This window comes from Zingiber officinale, chromosome 2A, assembly GCF_018446385.1.
Source record: "Zingiber officinale cultivar Zhangliang chromosome 2A, Zo_v1.1, whole genome shotgun sequence".
Lineage (NCBI taxonomy): Eukaryota > Viridiplantae > Streptophyta > Magnoliopsida > Zingiberales > Zingiberaceae > Zingiber > Zingiber officinale.
The window spans coordinates 93,410,438-93,430,720 of record NC_055988.1 but is presented as its reverse complement, the minus strand read 5'-3'; positions in this window follow the sequence as shown (position 1 = coordinate 93,430,720).

The window sequence follows — 20,283 nt, the reverse complement described above, 5'->3', positions numbered from 1 at the left end:
TTCGCAATGACACTTCAACATCTCAAGGATAAAGCCTGGACCGGTCTGGGCGCTTAGAGTGTTGTTGACGTGGATGTAAACTCTATCCCCACTACAACGTCTCTGAAAGGGGGGCTGTGCTGTCCTGATTTATATAGATTATATACATTTTTATGCATGTTTTGATGCACATCTACTTGTATTTTATGAGCATAACCTATGTTTATTACACTCTATTTTATTGTAATATCATATTTCCACTTCTTTATCAGAGATCTACTTTTGTGTGTTTTCTTATTGACAGGATGCTATTTAGAGTGAAGCCGATATTTATAGATAGTTTGGAGAACAAACGAAGACAAAGGGGCTTGGCGTTTGACAAAATGTGTGAATGATGTATACATGTAGACATAAGAGGTTTGTCTTTATGTTAAGGTTGTTACTAGACTAGATAACCAAAGGATCTTTAGTGATAGAGGATACCTATTCAACCGGATATATTATGCCCTTAGTGACAAAGGACATCGATACTTACCCACTTTCTAGAGTCAAAAGATCTTAACATAGGGACTAATTCTTATTAGGGTATTCTAATTGAAGTGGATACTCTATTGTTATTGTTAGGAAGTGACTGTGTAATCTAGGAATGTATGACCGGGGGTCCTAGTGATAGAGATTCTCTCTTAACCGAACTTCCTAGGTTACCTCTCTACTTAATGACGTTAGAACTTGGGTAGATTCTCCGGTGCAACCTACGTGGGGGTTGTGCTAGGCTTTAGTTAGAATCCCTATATGAGTGTAATCATAAAATTAGGTAGATGAACAATGCATAGGGATATTAACTAGCATTGTAATGAAATAAAACATCCTAGTATCTATCATCCATCATCTTCCAAGATCATCTATTATTCTTTCTTTATCTCCTTCTCTTTAATCTTTCTCTTACTCTCTCTCTTTTCTAACAAACCTTACATTTGTCTAGGGAATTCACTGTGCAAAATCAACTAGTACTTAATCAACAGTCCCTGTGGGATAGATATTTTTATTATTGACGACATAACCGTGCATTTGCGGCTTCGTAACAAGTTTTTGGCGCCGTTGTTGGGAACTATTCATATTAATATTAGTTGATTAATATATGAGTTACTATAGATATTTTTCTTTTTCTTTTTGTATTTTCTTTCTTGTTTTCATTATACACTTTCTTTTTTATTTTTAAGTTCTACGTTTATTTTTTTTATTCAAAATAAAAATTAGTTGAGTGCCTTGATTATTTTAGATCTACTATACATCCATTTGTTATGTCATGATTACTCTCTGTATCTTGTGATTTTATATCTATTATTTCAAGTGAGACCAAAAATTTTCTTTAGCGATGGATAAGTACCTTTCTTAATAACCTAGAGGCTTAAATGCAAAGTATAATTTTGATGATGAACAAATGTCGAACATCTGCAGTGCATGTGGTAGTCAAATCCATCCGAGTGTCATATGTCACCTTTTCCAAAATGAAGCTAGCCCTTCCACAAAACCAATTGATGATATCTGCACGATTTGTGGTAGCTCATCCCATCTAGCTGCTATATGTCACTTCTTCTAAAAGGTTGTTACCTCTTTCTAATAACTTTAGAATCTATTCCAACCTATACATCAAAACATGCATGATTCAGTTCCTAGTATTTCTAGCTATGACTGGGGAGATCATCAAACTTTAGAACTTTCAACCCCAGCTAATTTTAGAGCAGAGTGAGCAGTTAATTTCACAGCAGCATATCCCTGACTCACCTAAATACTACAATCAAGATGGGATGGATTATTAGAATTTTGAGTACAATAGCATTCAAAGTGTTGAGCAGTCTTCTCAAGCAAATTAAAGTTCATCAGAATTTCAAGATGATTCACTATTAAATGGACCACAACAGTTGTAACTTGATGATCCAACTGACTAGGAGAACTCCCAAGACTTAGATATTCCTACTTCCAGTTAGATGAAGACCAAACTACAAGAATTAGAAGAGCTCTTGATGCAAGAGGGGATCTTGTTTCTCCGATCCCTACAACAAGTTGATGTGTCAAGTCCAAATTTAGAGCTTCAGTTGAATGATGATTTGGAGGGGATGGACTGTAAAGCTGAAGGTAACTGTGATCATTATTCTGAAGCTCTACAGGACTCCTCTAATGCTTTGTACGGTGATGATATACTTAATGATACTCTAAACACTGATAGGACCATTGATGCATCTTCAACCAATCTTGCTATTATTCCTTTTGCAACTTTTGATAATACAAGCTTGATGGATGATGGGATCATAGATGAGATAGATTTTGACACTTGTATGCAGCCCTTCGGGTGGGAAGTGGTGGAAAAGTGGAGACCCCAAGGCTGGACACTCCCACCTTTGTCTATACTTCACTTTCATCAGAACAAGGCCTCAACATCAACTGTGATTGTAAAATATCGAAAAATGGCGAATAATAATAAGGAAATTTTCTGGAATTTTTAGAAATTTTTCAGAAATTTTTCGGAGCTCGTATGAGCGAGTTAACCGGGACAAAAATGGGGTCCAGAAAAGCCTGTTTTGGCTACTCATTTAAGCGAGGAAATGTTTTATTTCTTTTAGTTTTCTTTTCTCTTTTCTTTTATTTCTCTCCGCCGTTTCTGGCCCCGCCGCGACCCGAGCCCTAACCACCTTGCGCCGACGCCTTCCTTCTTCTTTTCTTCCTCTGCCGGCACAAACCACACGCAGAGCTTCTCATCGCCGGCCGACGAGAGCCAACCGAGGGTCTCCGTTCCTCTCTTCTGGCCGACTCTTAGCGTTTACCCTAGCGCCGGTCACTGACCTTGAGCCCTAGATCTGTCTCGGCCGTGGAGGTCAAGACGCGCCGCAGCCCTCTCGCGTCACTCCGGTCGCTACAGTTGGCGCCGACTCTTGCCGCCCTTCCGAGCCCCTTCCTTCGATCACTAAGCAGAGCCCCTTCTTCTCCTCTTCCGAGCACGGATTAGCCGACCAAGTTCCTTTGCCCTGGACCTGCCGAAGCCCTCCAAGCCGTGCCCTAGTTTTGTTTGGGGTGTTTCCGGCCAAGAGCAAGAAGGATTTAAATTCGATGTTTCTTCCTCATGCCCTAGCTGTTTCCTGTGGATACCCATTACATTGCCTCCTCACCGGATCTTGGACCAGGGGAGGACTCTTTTCTCTACATGGCTACATTTCTAGGCATCAAATTAAGAGGAAGCAAGGGATCATTGCTTTGTGGACCTCCTCTGTTATCGATCACTATCTGCTACCAATTCTTGAAGCTGTGAAGGTTTTGGGGTGAGGAGGTAAGGTTCTGTTGAGATGAGCTTTGGTATTTTGAATTAAAGTTTCAGTCAATCTTTTACTATATAATTGGATTTATGGATTGAGCTTCTCGACAGGGATTGGTAGGGTTGCTGATCTACTGGAGTTGTGGTCATACCTCAACGTCAGTGCTTTTCTAGTGATGTACCTTGGGTAATCTATTAGTATGTTGCTAAATTTAGTTTCTAAAGGATGGTAGAGTTTGTGATTGATGATATGGTTGATAGGTTGATTGGATTGAAGTGAAGGATTGTGGATTTAGTTAAACCTAATTAGATTATGAAATTAGGATAATTGTTGCGATTAGGGTTTTCCCTAATTTGATTGGGGAGTTTATTTAGTTATTTACTGTATAAGTAATTAACTAAATACAGTATGTGATTTCAGGACTTTGTTTCGAGGCGCGTCTGACGCGGATAAGTTTATCACGATCGATGATTTAAAGCGGGTACCTCTTGACTTATCTTTTATGATATTGTCATTGGATATGCATAGTATTTTATAACTACATGCAATGAACATGTTTGTCTTTGGTATGTCACTGTTTGATATCCATAGCATGTTAGGTTTGTCACCTGTGATGTATCCGTGCTTATATCTCGTGATTTGTTGCCATGATTATCTTGTTACCATGAGTATCTTAGTTTCTAGAGTGACATACCATGCTTACTGAGGTTAGGACTAGGACTTGGATTGTTGTTTCTGGCCTGTGTATCTGGATTATCTGATACTTAGGTTTTTGTGCCATATCAGATTTGTGTACCTCTATTTGTATATCATATATGATTCGGATGTTTAGACCCTGATTCTTTGATCTGTGTATATTGTTGGTACATATGCTATGGAAGAGGGATGTGATTTGGGTCTAGGTTGTGATACCTTAGAGGACTTGTATACCCTAGATCCGTGGATTTGGCTTACTGATACTGTGGTACCCATATTATGTATATATGGATTTTTCTATGCTGATCAGGATATTCCATACTTATTATGTTCAGGACATAGGGTTTTTGATATTCTATCTGACCTGTGTACTATAGATTTTGGTATGTGACCATCGCTTTTACAGTACCCATTTTGTATATATGGATATGGTTATGTTGATCAGTTTTTGTTATGCATAGTGACATGCATCATGGTTGCATGCTGTGCGATAGTCGACTCCATTGTTGTTGAGCACATCGCCAGTTACATGGATCTGCACACACCACCACTCATGGGTTAGTGGTCGATTCAGGCAGTGTGTGTTGCAGCAGGGACTTTGTTTGGCTACGTTGGTCCGCTCATGGGTAGTGTGACACAACGTGTTAGCCGGCAGGGATTCCTCCCCGTCATCGTGTACCGGGAGTTGAGAGCATTGAGCTCCCCCATTTATGATTTGGGGTCACAGGACAGGAGTACTCCGACAGCATCCCGTCCACTCGGTCACTCATCAGGAGCAGTGACGACAGAGTGCACGGTTGTCACAGCCCTACCCACTCGGTCTCGCCATTTGTGTGTGAGATGACTGACTGGCGTCAGGGGTGACCAGGACGCATCATTGGCATCATATGCATTGATGCATTTATTTCTTGTGATTGTGTTTGCTGCATTTATTTGTTGCATTTGGTTGGATGCATATGTTTGACATGCATACAGGATTTAGGGCACTTTCGGTTTGACGACCCTTTTGTCTGGATAGGAGTTCCTGGTGAGTACAGCTTCCTTAGTTACCTTTCAGTTTTGCATCTTTCCTAGATATATGATTAGGAAGCTGTATTCCATGTTTATTGCTGTTAGATATATCTTACTAGGCATGTCTATTGGTATTCGCTGAGTTGTTGAACTCACCCCCGTGGACTCTATATTTTTCAGGTACCAGGTTATTTATGGTGTCGCTTGGAGCATCCTGTCTGCTGGTCCCCACGTCACATCAGAAGACATATCGGTTTCACGTATGTTTTATTTGTTTATGTATCAGTTTGTTTTAGCTCTATACTCCGGTTTTGTTTTTGGAGTGTTGATGTTGTTATGTGGTGTTTTGTATTTGTTATTGGTTGTGTAAGCCTAGCCGGCTAGCAGTTTTGTGTTTTGGTTTTGGTACAGCCGAGTGGGCTGCTTTATTTTTAACTGCGTGGTTGTGTCAGCCAGAGGCTGAATCTGATATTAACTGCGTGGTGTTTGTTTTCTTTTATTGTTATTATTCCAGCCGCATGTGGCTGAGGTATATAGTGCTTGTAGATAAGTTTCAGATTGTCCGCCGTACAGGGGAGATGCTGCCGAAATTTCTTCGGACAGAGACTCCTCTGGGGCGTGACAGTGATTACCATGCTCTTTGCCTGGGTACTTCAAGTGAACCTTCTCCAACCGTTAAGAAGAATCTTTAAGGAGAAGAAGAAGGAGAGAACAATTCCTCATGATATGTTTCCCACAATGAAAGCTCTCTCCATATTTTGGGCCATAAGCTGGAAAGTCCGGAGGTATCTCACTCCGACAAGTTCACAATTTAAGTGGACCAAATAAGGGGTTGAGTTAATGACCTTAAATAAGCGCTTCTTAGGAGAAACCCAAGTTCGTCTTCCTTGTCTTCATTTATGTTTAGTTCTTTCTAGTTTCTTTACTTTATTCATAATAACCCTAATCCCTCTACTTATTTTTTCTTGTCTATTTCTCTTGTAGGATTCAAAGTTGTGGAGGAGTGCAAATCATAGATAGGGAAGTATCTTAAGAACATGAATGTCTTAATCATTTGGAGCTCATCACTTGGTAACTTCTCTTACTACAAATATCCTCTATATTACATTTTTAGTTTTCATTGGGACAATGAAAAGTTTAAGCCTGAGGAGATGTGTTGGGTTTAGTTTTTGCTTGATAAAATTTTTTCTAGTTGCATCATTCATCACATTATGATTGTCTGTTGTTTAATGTAAAATATTAGCACGCTTGTTCTAGATTTCATGTGGTTTATTAGTTACTTATGGTGCTAGTATATTTAGTGATCTATCTTTTTCTATCTATGATAGCATGAAGTAAGCAATGTTTTTTACTGCAAGAGTTTAAGTATTGACCTTGTTTTAAGATCTCTTCACACTTTGTCATGTTTTGATGGTAGATAACTCTGAAAATAGTCATGATTCATAGAATTGGACTAATACTTGTATTTCTAAGATGACATCTTAATTACATTTTAGTTACTGGATGATCTTGAATCATGACAACTCGCTTGAAAAAAATTAAAATCTCTGCATTTACATTTGTATATTTGCATATGTGTTAGTGCTACATTTTTAAAGCATAAAAAAAGAGAAAAAATCATATGAATAAAGGATAAAAAAATAGTTATCGTGAGTGAAAACTAACAATTTACTGCTTTAAGACTAAGTTAGGTTACAAGGAAAATAAATGTTATGTTTCTCTTGATTTTGAGTAATCCTTTGAGACCTTGTATAGTTTTAGAGATATGAACTATGCGTGTGGCAGGTAAGTGCCTATCACCGGAAGCATAAGGAGCATAATTTTATGACGACTTGACTAGGTTTAGGAATTGATACTTGATAAATTTAGACCACTATTGCATTGAGCACGGAAAACTATTACTTAGGCCGTACTCAAACAACTTTTGTATCTTGTTCACCAATGAAATCATTTGATAGGATTAGATTAACTTGCTAGAGATTATGATGCACTATTTAACTACATGAGTTTAGATGTAGTTTTTTGTTTGAGGACAAGCAATGGTTTAAGTTTAAGGGTGAATCATCACCTTATCTGCTTCGCAATGGCACTTTAACATCTTGAGGATAAAGTTTTATCCTAGCCCAGGGTGCCTGGGCCAGTCTAGGCACCTAGAGTGTTGTTGATGTGGACTTAAATTGTATCCCCACTGCAACATCTCTGAAAGGGCACCTGTGCTGGCCTAAGCTGGTACGAGTGCATGGAGTCCGACACCTGGACAAGTCAACTTCATGTTGACTTATTTGGCTGCTGCTCTAGTCGCTAAGGTGATTCTCTGGTCGTATAGAGTTGAGCTCACCAGAACTCAACTTCGGCTTACTCCTTGAGCAGTCTTCTGCTCAAACTTCTTGTCTCTTAGAAGTACAATGTGCATCCTTCTTGTTCGTCGTCCCTCAGATGCACCGAATCCATTGATTGCATCTTCCGGTTGACTTCTTGTGTTCCTAAGTTCCTATACACTTAGATACAATGATCAAACACAACATGACCTAACTTAACTCAGTTGATTGACCATATCAAAATTATCTTGGATACTTATAATCTCCCCTTTTTAATGTGCATCAATCCAAGTTAAAGTTAGGGTAAATAAAGACATGATATTTTAGTTAGTGAAAAATAACAATAAAAGCATGAACTTTTGTAATTAAAAATTACAATAAAAACATTCCCTTAAATTTCATCTCTCTATATTACACTCCTTTTAATCACATAAAAAAATCAAGAAAAATATGAAAAAATATTTTTAAAAATTGAATAATTTTTCTAGGGGTTTGAAACAATATTTTTAGGAATTTATCTTTTTTACATAAATTAATTTCCAAAAAGATACTAATTTTAATAATTAATTCTTTGTTTTAAAAAAATAAATTAAAAATTATTTTTCAATCTTGAAAAATGTTGAAATTTTTTATCAATAACAATAACAAGTATTCGAGATATGATTAACATTTTCATCTACAAAATATTTATAGTTTAATAGCAATAAATATTTTTGTACAACTAATATTATTTTCAAAATTAATTATTAAAAATAGTTTTAGTCATAAAATTGTTACTAATTTTTCTCACCATATAAAATACAACGGTAATTTTTAAAAAAGTCAGAATTTTCAAAATTAGCTCTAAAAAATAATTTAATTTTAAATTATAGTTTTTTTATTAAAAATTTATAAAAAAATCAGATAATTGTTGAAATTTTTGAATTTTTTTTACTATAATAGAAAACATAACTCATCATCACAAAAAATATATTTTTTAAAAAAATTAAATTTTCAAATATTTTTAATCACCAAAAACTCATTTTTGAAAGAAGAATTTTAAAAATCAATATAACGAACAAAAAATTCTGAAAATATTTTTTGAGCAAATAATGTCTTTATTTTGTAAAAAAAAAAAATCAACACAAAACGTTAACAGAATACATGAAATAATTAATTTGATAAACAAAGTTAAAAGTTAAATTTAAAGCATGTATAATAATTAATTTAACTTAGATTAAGCATGATTTATGAACCCAAAATAAGTTCTTATCTACTGGATTTATCAAAAACTTTCGTATGATATATTTTCTATCTACTTTTATAATTTAACCCTTATGATTTATAAAATACCAATTAAATTCACTATAATTTATAAATTTTAGAATTGCAGAATATGAGTATGTAGAATATTTAAGACATTTTATATGTTTTTTTAATTTTTCATTTTGATTTTTAACTTTATCAAATTATTCTATGGACATGCTTTAGATTTGATAGTTTTCAAATTCATATTTTCCTTTTTTAATTTGATATTCTTAGTTTTAAGCTTACATAATGATTTAGATATTAATTTTATACCTTTATAAAGTTGGTTAGGTGGAAGAAGACATACCTCACTTATCATGGTGGTTTTTAAGTTTGACTTTTCCCCTTCATTGTTGCTTTCCTTCAAAGTACCTTCCCCTTCATCGATACTCTCCCCTTGGTTACTCGTTATTAGTGCTAGTCCGACATATTCCTCCAGTTTAGACTCTTTTGATGACTCGTCCTAAATTGCTTTGAGGTTCCTTTGTTTCGGCTTGCTTGATCCTTTATCTTTGCCTTTTAATTTTATATAGCTTTTTTTTATGTGTTCTTCCTCATCGCAGTTGTAGCATCGTATTCTTATCTTGTTTTGTAGAAGCTTCTTAGCCTAAGACTTATTGAATTTGTTAGTTTTAAATAAATTTGAAAATTTTCTTACCACGTAAGCTTTTTATCTTCATCGGGAGACATGTCTGAATCCGATTTGACCTTTCTCATGTTTAGGGCGACATTGTTATTTGTCTCTTTATCCTTTTTTATGCTTGCACATCTAGATTCATGTAATTCAAAGGTAGAGAATAAATTTTTTAAACTACTTACCTCAAGGTCCTTGGAGTTGAAGTAGGCGTCTACTATCGAGGTTCATTCAGGAATTTCTCAGGAACACATTTAAAGTATACTTTATTGAATCTCTATTTGTTACCGTTTTTTTGAGGTTGGTCAGTCCGGTGATCAATTCTTTAAACTTCGAATGTAATTGAGCGACTAACTCTCCTTTTTCTAGTCGTAAATTGCTAAGCTTGTTGCGGAGCACATATCCTTTCTCCAACTTGGTTTCCGATGCTCCTTAGTGCAACTCTAGGAATTTTTTCCAGAGTTCTTTCTCTGAGTTGTAAGCTCCGATTTGGTCGACATCTTGAGGTGGTAATATGCTCAGGAGGTAGAATTCAACATTACCATTTGCTATGAAATCGGTCTGTTGCTTTTTGTTCCAGTGATGTTCACCTTTTCATCTCCATTCTAATCTATAGGCGCTTCAAAACCATATTGAACAATTAGTAAAATATCGAAATAAGTTTTAAAGTATATTTCCATTTTTTGCTTCCATAGTGCAAACTTCCCCTCAATTTTTGGTGGGTAGATGCGGCCATCTCTTTGCTGCTTCAGTTGGCGATTAGTCCTTCTAAGGTGGTTTGACTCTAATACCAATTGTTGGTCTCGTGTAGTCCGACAAAAGAGGTGAATTACTTGCAAATAAGAATTGAAAACTAATCTATTTCTACTTACTTAGGAATGACAAATACACATTAATTAGGCAAATATAACATGCAAAAGAAAGAGTAAGAGAAGACTTTGATTTTTCTTAGTTTGCAACCGGAGAGGTTGTTAATCCAAGGTAATGTAAACTCCAACAAAAAGCCTCTTTTGTTGAAGGTGGAGAATCCTCTTACAGAAGTTGAAAAACTAATAGTTGAAACATAATTCGTAGATGAAATACAAGTGTGTTGTACTAAACTTCTAGAACCGGGGCTCTATGTATAACATACTGATCGATTTCATCCATTAACTGACATGGTAACTCCATGCGCCTAGAGAAGGTCTGGGCACCCTAGCAGTGCACCTTATCTGTTTCGCAATGTCACTTCAATGGCTTGAGGATAAAGTTTTATTCTCGTCCGGGTGATTGGAGTGTTGTTGACGTGGGCCCAAACTCTATCCTCGCAACAATGTCTCCGAAAGGATGCCTATGTTGGACTAAGCTGGTTAGGGTGCTCGGACTGGTCTGGGCGCCTAGAGTCTGGATGCTTGGACTTGGTCCAGGCGCTTGGACAAATTAACTTCATGTTGACTTGTTTGGCTGTTGCTCTGATCACTTGGGTGATTCTCCAGCCATCTAGAGTTGAGCTCACCCAAACCCAACTCCAACCTTTTTCTTGAGCAGTTTTTCGCTCTGGCTTCTCGTCCCTCAGAAGTGCTACACACATCATTCTCGTCTGCCGGTGTACTCTTTCACAGCACTCGTCCCTTGGATGCACCGAACCCATTGACTCGGTTCCCATGTCATCTTTCTCGCTAGCTGCATCTTTCGCTACACTTCTTATGTTCCTAAGTTTCTACACAATTAGATAGAAGGATTAGACATAACATGACCTAATTTAACTAGGTTGACCACATAAAACTATCTCGGAGTACTTACAGATTCGACTCCCACATCTGTGGAAGAGACGAGTCAACCGTCTCATGAGTAGTCAGTCTGGTTCTGTACTTATCACCAGTCATACACTCATGAGACTCAAGAGTGTCGATAGCTTGCCCAGGAAGTCAGTCGAGTCATAAATAAATGACAACAAGATCGGAGAACTTCACCCACTGCTATTAGGCATTCATTGGGAAAGTATACTCGATGTGACGGCTTGGGAGATCGACTGAATCGGTGCAGAGCCAATTTGGTACCTAGACGAGAGTCTTTCCTTGGATTGCTATAATAATTGCTGGGATGATCTCCAAGATTGTCGTTAGAATCATCAAGCCAACGCTGCTAATCCAGGCACCATCAACATGATCTTGGGTTACTCCATTGATGGAGACTCCAACCATGCTAGGAAGGCTCATGGATGAAGGTTGGAGAGCTACAGTGTCAACACCAGGGCAGGTCAAGAGAACGACCCTCTCATAACCATGGGCCTCAAGACTTAGAGGGCGTTTTTGCCCCACATGATGATGCCCTAGTAATTCATGCTACTATGGCTAACTACACTGTGGCTAGAGTATTCATGAACATGAGAAACACAATTAATGTGATGTATAAAGAAGCTTTTGTTCAAATGCAAATCAACCGAGAAGAGCTATAACTCATGTTAACTGCCCTGTTCAGATTTACAGGGCATGAGGTATAGCTGTTGGGGCTAATTAGTCTCCCTCTCACTAGGTGAGGATACCTTGAAATAGACTCAGAGTACCATCTTCACATTGGTCGATGCTCCATCTTCTTATAATGTTATACTTGGAAGGTTTGCTCTCAGTTTATTCCGCATGGTGGTCCCCACCATTCATCAGAAGCTAAAGTTCCCAATTGCAAATTGAGCCGACTCAGTTAGTGGAGATCAAAGCACCGCTCAAAAATACTACATAGAGATGATTCGAATTGATCTCAGGAAGGTGTGGAGAAGTGAACTCATAGAGAAGAAATACACTCCTTATAGAAAATGTTCATCCCTTAGCCAATTCATAAAAAGGAGGAGGCTCAAATAGTATGAGGCTAGGCCAACTATATTACTCAGATAACAACTAATTTAGCACCTGAGTTTAAGATAATATTGACTACTTATCTCATCTAGAACAATGACGTCTTTGCCTAGTCGCCTAATGAAGTAACTAGAGTGGCATCCACCATGATGGAGCATCACCTCAACACCCTTCTGGAGTCTTGGTAGGTTCAGCAAAAGAAGCAACACTTCTTTCCTGAACAAGATAAAGTGATTCACAGTGAAGTCATCAAGCTCTTGGAGGTAGGATATATTCGCGAGGTGCAATTACTGTCCTGGTTAGCAGGGACGGAGCCAAAGGGGGGGGGGGGGATGGCGGCAGTCACCCCCCTCAATTTTTAAGTATAAGAAGTGTATAAGGTATAGGAATAGGAGATGAAAGAGAGGTGAATGGGAGATAACGACATGGTTGTCTCCCCTCAACATAAACACTACATTTCGCCCCCTTGATATGAAATTCCTAGCTTCGCCCCTACTGGTTAGTTAACGTGGTCGTGATATCCAAGCCGAGAGACAAATGATGAGTTAGCATCAACTTTCATGACCTCAAAAAAGGCCTACCCCAAAAACTATTATCCGCTCTCTAAGATTGATTGACCGGTGGATTAGACCTTAGGGTGCAAGCTCATCTGCATACTGGATGCGTATCAAGTGTACCATTAGATCCCTTTAATCTTGAAGGACAAAAAAAGGTTAGTTTAATCACTTTTAACAGGATTTTCTATTATACTGTTATGCTATTCAGATTAAAGAATGCATGAGCTACTTACCAATGACTTATGGATTAATCCTTCAAGTAGAAAATCATCCGCAATGCCAAAGTCTATGTGGATGGCATACTGATCAAGTCAGCTTGGGCCGAGAATTTGATTAGTGACATTGAAAATATGTGCAATCCCTTACAAAGATATAACCTCAAGTTGAATCCAGGCAAATGCTTGTTTAACGTTAAGAGTGGTCGCTTACTTAGCTACGTCATCATCGAGCGTGGGACAGAGGCTACCCTCGAGAAAGTTCGAACCTTACAAAACATGATTTCCCTAAGAAATACCAAGGAGGTCTAGGGGTTGATTGGGTGAATCACAGCCCTGTCGCAGTTCACCTCTTAGTCAGCCGCAAAGAACCTCCCATTTTTCAAGATACTACGCAAGATGACTTTAAGGAAAAGTATAAGTATCCTAGGTTAGTTTTGATGTTGATTAGTCAAGTTAAGTTAGGAATTATATGTTTGATACCTTGTGTTTGAGTGTGTAGGGATTTAGGAAAACAAGAAGTTGAGCAGAAGATGTAGCGAGAGAGAATGATGCATGGGAAGGAAGCCGATGGACTCAGTGCATCTGAGGGATGAAGAGTTGAGGAAGAGTACAATAGTAGAGCGAGAAGGATGAACACAGTGCATCCGAGGGATAAGCAACTGAAAGGAAGCCTACTTGAGGAGAAGGTCGGAGTTGGGTTTGGGTGAGCTCAAATTTGGACGACCGGAACATACCTAAGCGAGCAGATAAAAAATTGGCCAACTTCTGAGGTTGACCATTCAAGGCGCTTGGAATATCTCCAGCCACCCTGAAGACTCAAGGCACCTCAGTTGTCTGAACCTATAGTATGTCCTTGCTAAGTAGAAAGCAAGAGATTTGAATTTGAATTTATAGGCTATTTATCCCCTCTAGCCGGTCCATTGATCCTAACAAAAATAACTTAAGCAGATTTGGAATGCAATGCATCTAAGGCCTTATCATGTCTAATAATCTAGGTACCCTCGTTCAATGTTTTTTTTCTTTCTTGTCATTCGTTCTTGTAAATATTCACACTCTACCAAGTAAAATCGTTGTCTTTCGCTTGCATATCTCTTTTGCCACAATAGCCTTATGATAGACCCAGAACTCTTAATCTCACACTACAACTTTGCCCTAGGATAGACTCGGAACTCCTAACCCCAAGTTAACGATTCAGCCTTTTGATAGACTTGGAACTTCTAGCCCTGTACTAGCGATTTGGCCTTATAACATGCCCAGAATTTCTTATGGGTCCCAGTGCAGATGGCTAGAGAGGGTGAATAGCCTATGATCAACAAGTTAGAATAAAAGCAATCTTTTGCTTTTCCTTAACAAGGATGCATAATTAGATTAAGCAGCAATAGACAATTAACATAAAGAAATAATAATTTAAATAAAAGAGGTGCAATAATAGTTACTTGGTTACAACCTAGTGTAGGTACCCCGAGATAGTTTTGATATGGTCAACCGAGTTAAGTTAAGTCTTGTGTGTATTTGATTCCTTGTGTCTAAGTGTGCTGGAACTTAGGAGCACAAGAAGTCGAGCAAAAGACGCAGCTAGCGAGAAAGATGACACAGGAAAGAGACGACATGCTTAGTGAGTTCGAGGGATGAGGTGCTACGGAAGAGTACGATGGCGGATGAGAAGGAAGCACATGACATTTTCGAGGGGCGAGTAGCTAGAGCTAAAGCTTGCTCAAGGAGAAGGCCAAAAAATGGGTTCGGATGAACTCTATTACGGATGACCAAAATCACCCAAGCTAACGAAGTTGGAATGGAGGAGAAACGAGCAGCCAACAAAGGTTGCCTGCTTCAGGCGCTAGAGTAATTCCAGGGGCCCGGATGCTCCAGGCACCTAGAGGTGCTTTAGGCACTCAGACTCCCTGGGATAGCCCTAGGGTGCCTCCCTTGGCAAGCTTCGAATGGGCCGCGTTAGCACGATCCGGGAGCCCAGAGGTGTTCTAGGCGTCTGGACTAGATAAGTTTTATCATGATTGAACCGTTGCGACCGTTGTGACGTGGATAAAGTTTTATCCACACCCAGGCACTCAGAGCCCTTCCAGGTACCTAGAGCTACCACGTTAGCAAATGATCAGATTCGACCAGCAGGCTATATAAATAGAGCCATGGTCTCAGTAGTTAAGAATATCACTTGTAAATGAATTCATTTTCTGTTCTACTACTTTAATTGTGAGCTGTCAATGTTGTAAGAGGCTACTCCGTCCGAAGGAGATTCCTAAGTGAACTTTTCATAGTCTTGGATTAGTAATTTTCTGATTGTAAACCAAGTAAATTTCTTTACCTCTTTCTTTTATTAATTAGTTTATTATTTTTTTTATACAAGTGTTTTGTCTAAATTATTTCAAAAGATTAAGAAATGTCTGTTTGCCTTTTCAAGTCAATTCACCCCTCTTGTCGGCCAACCGAGGACCAACAATTGGAATCAGAGCAAGGGTCACTTCAGAAGGACTAATTGTCATCCGAAGCAAAAGAAATGGTCGGATCTAGCATCTACTCACCGAAATTTGAGGGAGACTTCACAATGTAGAAAAAGTGCATGGAGGTATTCTTCAAGATCAATTTTGAAATATTATTAATTATAAAATACAATTTTGTAGGACCTAAGGATCAGTACAGAGCCGAGAAAGAAGAGTACACGTGGACGAAGAAGGAACAAGCCGACTTCGTGGCTAATGGGAAAGCAGAGTTCCATTTGCTTAGTGTTCTTCTGCCCCAGGAGGTCAGTCGGATTGGAAGCTATGACTCCGCCAAAGATCTCTAGGAAAAATTTCTAAAGCTTCACAAGGGTACTTCAGAAGCCAAACTAGCAAAATGGGACATCCTCCGAAGCCAACTGACGAACCTTCGGATGAACAAGGGAGGAAAGGTAGCCCAACTCCATGCAAGGATCAAAGATATGATCACCCAGCTCAACAACCTCAAAGAAAAGGTAACAAATCGTGACTCTTTAAGGTACACACTTAACGCCTTTTCGAGAACTCAAAAGTGGTCAGCCTTAGTAGATGCTTACTACATCTCTAAGGATCTCGAGGCAAGTACACTTGAAAGTTTATTTTCTACGTTTGAGCTTCATGAGTCTCATTGTCTAGATACTCAGGAAATAGAAAAATCAAATAATATTACTCTAAAATCCAAGAAGGATGAATCAGATGCTAACACTTCTTTCGACGATGATGAATCAACATATTTGGTAAGGAAATTTAAGAAATTTTTTAGATCTAATAAATTTAATCCAGGTGTAGGCAACGAAAAGAAGAGCAAGGAAGATAAGATGCTATAACTGCAATAAAGAGTGGTACATCAAGGAGGATTACCCAAAGATATAGAAGAAGGAGGACAACAAGAAAGGACTAAGCACAACAAAACACAAAACCCTAAAGGTGACTTGGGACAAGTCGTCATCAAAATTTGATTTGGAGGAGTACGCTGGACTTGCATTGATGGTAAGTCACCAAGAGGAGAGCATAGACGAAGGGGGAAGCTCCTCAGAAGAAAGCTGCAGCGAGGAGAAAGAAATAAACTTCAGAATGAATCTGGTAAGTGAGGTATGTTTACTATCTCATGACCAATTATATTCATGTATTAAATCGATGACTAGATCATTATATAAACTTATGTCTAAAAATAATAATTTGCAAAAAGAAATTTTAGAATTGAAAACAATTTTAGCAAATACATGTCATTTAGAAATGTATGATAAATTAAAGGATGAAAATGAAAAATTGAAGGACCAAATTGAAAAATCAAGAAATTTTGCATAAGATAATTAAAATACTTGGAGAAATTATAGAAGTTTAAATTGATATCTTAAATATCATAAGGGTCAACTTAGAAAAATATCATAAAAATATATTCCAAAGAAATTTCTTATCAATCCTATAGGTAAAAATTTATTTTGAATTTCAAAATCTTGCTTAGTATAAATAAATAATTATGCATATTTTATGTTTAGGAATATTAATTTTACTTGCAAAATTAAGTTCGTATTCTTACTATTAACATTTATTGATGAAATTTTTTCCTCTATTGCTTAAATGAAAAATCTCTCAATATTATTTTTTTTAGAATGTTTTTCAATTAAATTTTTTAATATTTTTTAATTAAAAGATAATAATTTAAAATTTAAAATTCATCAAATAAGTATTTTGAAAAACCTGATTTTTTTTTGAGAATTACCATTATATTTTGAATAAAGAAAAAAACAACCTGATTTTTAGGTTAATAAAACTATTTTTTAAATATTTTTTTTTTGAAAAGAATCATGTCTATTTAAAGCATTTTTCATATAACCTTTCTATTTGAAACTCTATTCCATATTTTTTTATAGTGATAGGATCATTGAATTTCTATTTAAAAATATTTTTTTATAAACTTTTTGATAAATAATAATTTTTTATGGATTATTTATCGAAAATCTTATTTTTAAAACTAAAAAGTCTTAAAAACTTATTTTTGAAAAATTAAATTTTTTATTAGTTTTACATTCTGTTATCCATACTTAAAAAAATTATTTTAATAAAAATAAAATTTTAAAATTTATCTTGCAAAAACTATGTTTTTGTACAAAATTTTTTATTTATGCTAAAATATTTAAAAAATTTTCATGAAATTTTTTTCTTCATATTGACATACTTCTGTCGAATTTTAAGAAAAATTTTTAAATTTTTTTGAAATGTTAAACTTATTTTTAAATTAAATTTGCATGTGTGAATATTTAATCTTGGAAATTTATATTTTTAGAAAAATATTTTATAATTTTTTTTTTTAGTTTGATGTTTCCTTAACCCTTAGAACAAGTTTTAACATTTGTTTTATGTAACTTCATTTTTCCCTGACTTTATTTTGCTGATCAAAGGGGAGAATGAAAAATGAGAGCTTAAGTCTAAGGGAGGCTATGTTTGTTATGTTTGTAATTTTGTAGTTTGTAAAATTCAAGTTTTAATTTACAGTGTATTAATTCTATGTTTTTACCCTAACTCTAACTCGAGTTGACGAACATCAAAAAGGGAAAGATTATAGGACCCCGAGGTAGTTTTAATATGGTCAACCGAGTTAAGTTAGGTCTTGTGTGCATTTGATGCCTTGTGTATAAGTGTGCAGAAATTTAGGAGCATAAGAAGTCGAGTGAAAGATGCAGCTAGTGAGAAGGATGGCATGGGAGAGAGTTGATGGACTCGGTGAGTCCGAAGGATGAGGTACTGCGGAAGATTACGTTGGTGAACGAGAAGGAAGTGTGCGACGTTTCCGAGGGATGAGAAGCCAGAGCGGAAACTTGCTTGGGAGAATGTTGGAAAATGGGCGGGATGCGCCCTATTTCAGATGACCAAAATCACCAAAACGAATAGAGTCGTAACGGGGAAGAAATGAGTAGTCAACAAAGGTTAACTACTCCAGTCACCTGGAACAATTCCAAGTGCTCGGATGCTTTGGGCGCCCAGAGGTGCTCCGGGTGCCCGAACTCCCTGGGACAGCCGGGAGTCTACAAAATATGTTTTCACAATTTTTTTTTCATAAAAATAAGTCTACAGAATAATTTTAAATTTTAAAATATAATTTTCGTTAATAATTTCATAAAAAATAACTTAACGGTCAATTTTTTTTTAAACAATATTTTTGTAGATAATATTTTTATTTTGTACAGATAAAATTTTGAGAAGAAAAAATGACCAGAAAATTGAAAAAATAATTAAATTTTAAAAAATAAATTAAGTAATTTTTTTGCATGCATAAAAATTAATTTATTGAGTTATGCATGATTTTGGTATCCAAAATAAATTATTTCCTATTGGATTAATGAACATTTTTTTAATAAATGATTTCTAGAAATTTTTCTACTTTGACCCTTGTGAAATTGTAATACTAGTTTAGTCTTCCAGAAAATTTAAAATTATTTTGTGGAGTAATTGAGCATGCATGATTTCTTTTTTATTTTTATTTTTGTTTCTTTCTTTTAATTTTTTCATTTTTAATTTATAATTTTTCATACATTTCTAATGGACATGAATGTGCTAAAATTTCTGTTATGTCTAAAGTTTCCTTTTTTAAATTATAATTTTTTATTTTAATTTGCATAACAATTTAGACATGGACTTAATACCTTCGTAAAGTTGATTTTGAGGAAGTTGACATATCTCACTTACCATGTTAGCTTCGAAGTTTGACTCTCCCCCTTCACTACTTCTTTCCTCTGAAGTGGCTCCTCCTTCGTCGATGCTCTCCTATTGATGACTTGCCATCAGTGCTAGTCTGGTATACTCTTCAACTTTGAACTTTGATGATGACTCATCCCATGTTACCTTTAAGTTTTTGTGCCTTGATTTGGTTGGCGTTTTCTTCTTCTCCTTCGTCTTTAGCTTTGGGCAATCATCCTTGATGCGCCCTTCTTCATTGCAGTTGTAACATCAAACTCGTCTTTTGTTCCGTGTAGACTTCTTAGCCTGAGACTTATTGGATTTATTAGTTTTAATTTTTTTTGAGAATTTTCTTACCACATAAGCCTTTTGTCTTCGTCGATAGAGGTGTCAGTGTCTGACTCGACCCTTCTCATGTTTAGGGCAACATTGTTGTTTGACTCCTTGTTCTTTTTGATCCATTCACATCTAGATTCATATAGTTCAAAGGTAAAAAATAGATTTTCTAAACTATTTACCTATAGGTCCTTGGATATATAGTAGGCATCTACGATTGACGTCCATTCAACAGTTCTCATAAATGCATTCAATGTGTACCTTATTGAGTATCAATTTGTTATCATTTCTCTGAGATTTATGAGTCCGGTGATCAGTTCTTTAATCCTCGAGTATAGATGTGCAATTGTTTTGCTTTCTTCCATCTAGAGGTTGCTGATTTGGTTCAGGAGCAGGTCCCATCTCGTGAGCTTTACCTCGAACGTTCCTTTGTGCAGTTCTAGAAACTTCTCCCAAAATTCCTTTGCCGATTCGTAAGCTTTGATTTGACTGAGTTCTTGGGATGGAAGTACGCTCAGCAGGTGGAACTCGGCTCATCCTTTTGCTGCGAAGTTGGCTTATTCTTTTTCGATCCATTGGTATTCTTCTTTTTTAGCTCATTGTCTTTGGGGGTTACAAAATCATATTTAATTATTAGAAGTATTTCAAAATTTATTTTGAAAAATATCTCCATGTGTTTCTCCATAGCACAAACTCCCCCTCGAATTTTGATGAGTAGATGCTCGGTCTGGCCATCGTCTTGTTTGCTTCGATCGACGGTTAGCCCTTCTGAAGCTGTTGGGCTCTGATACAACTTGTTGGTCCCAGTGCGACCAACTAGAGGGGGGATGAATAGCCTACAATCAACAAGTTAGAATAAAAACAATCTCTTGCTTTTACTCAGGATGCATAATTAGATTAAGCAGCAATTAACAATTAATATAAAGAAATAATAGCAA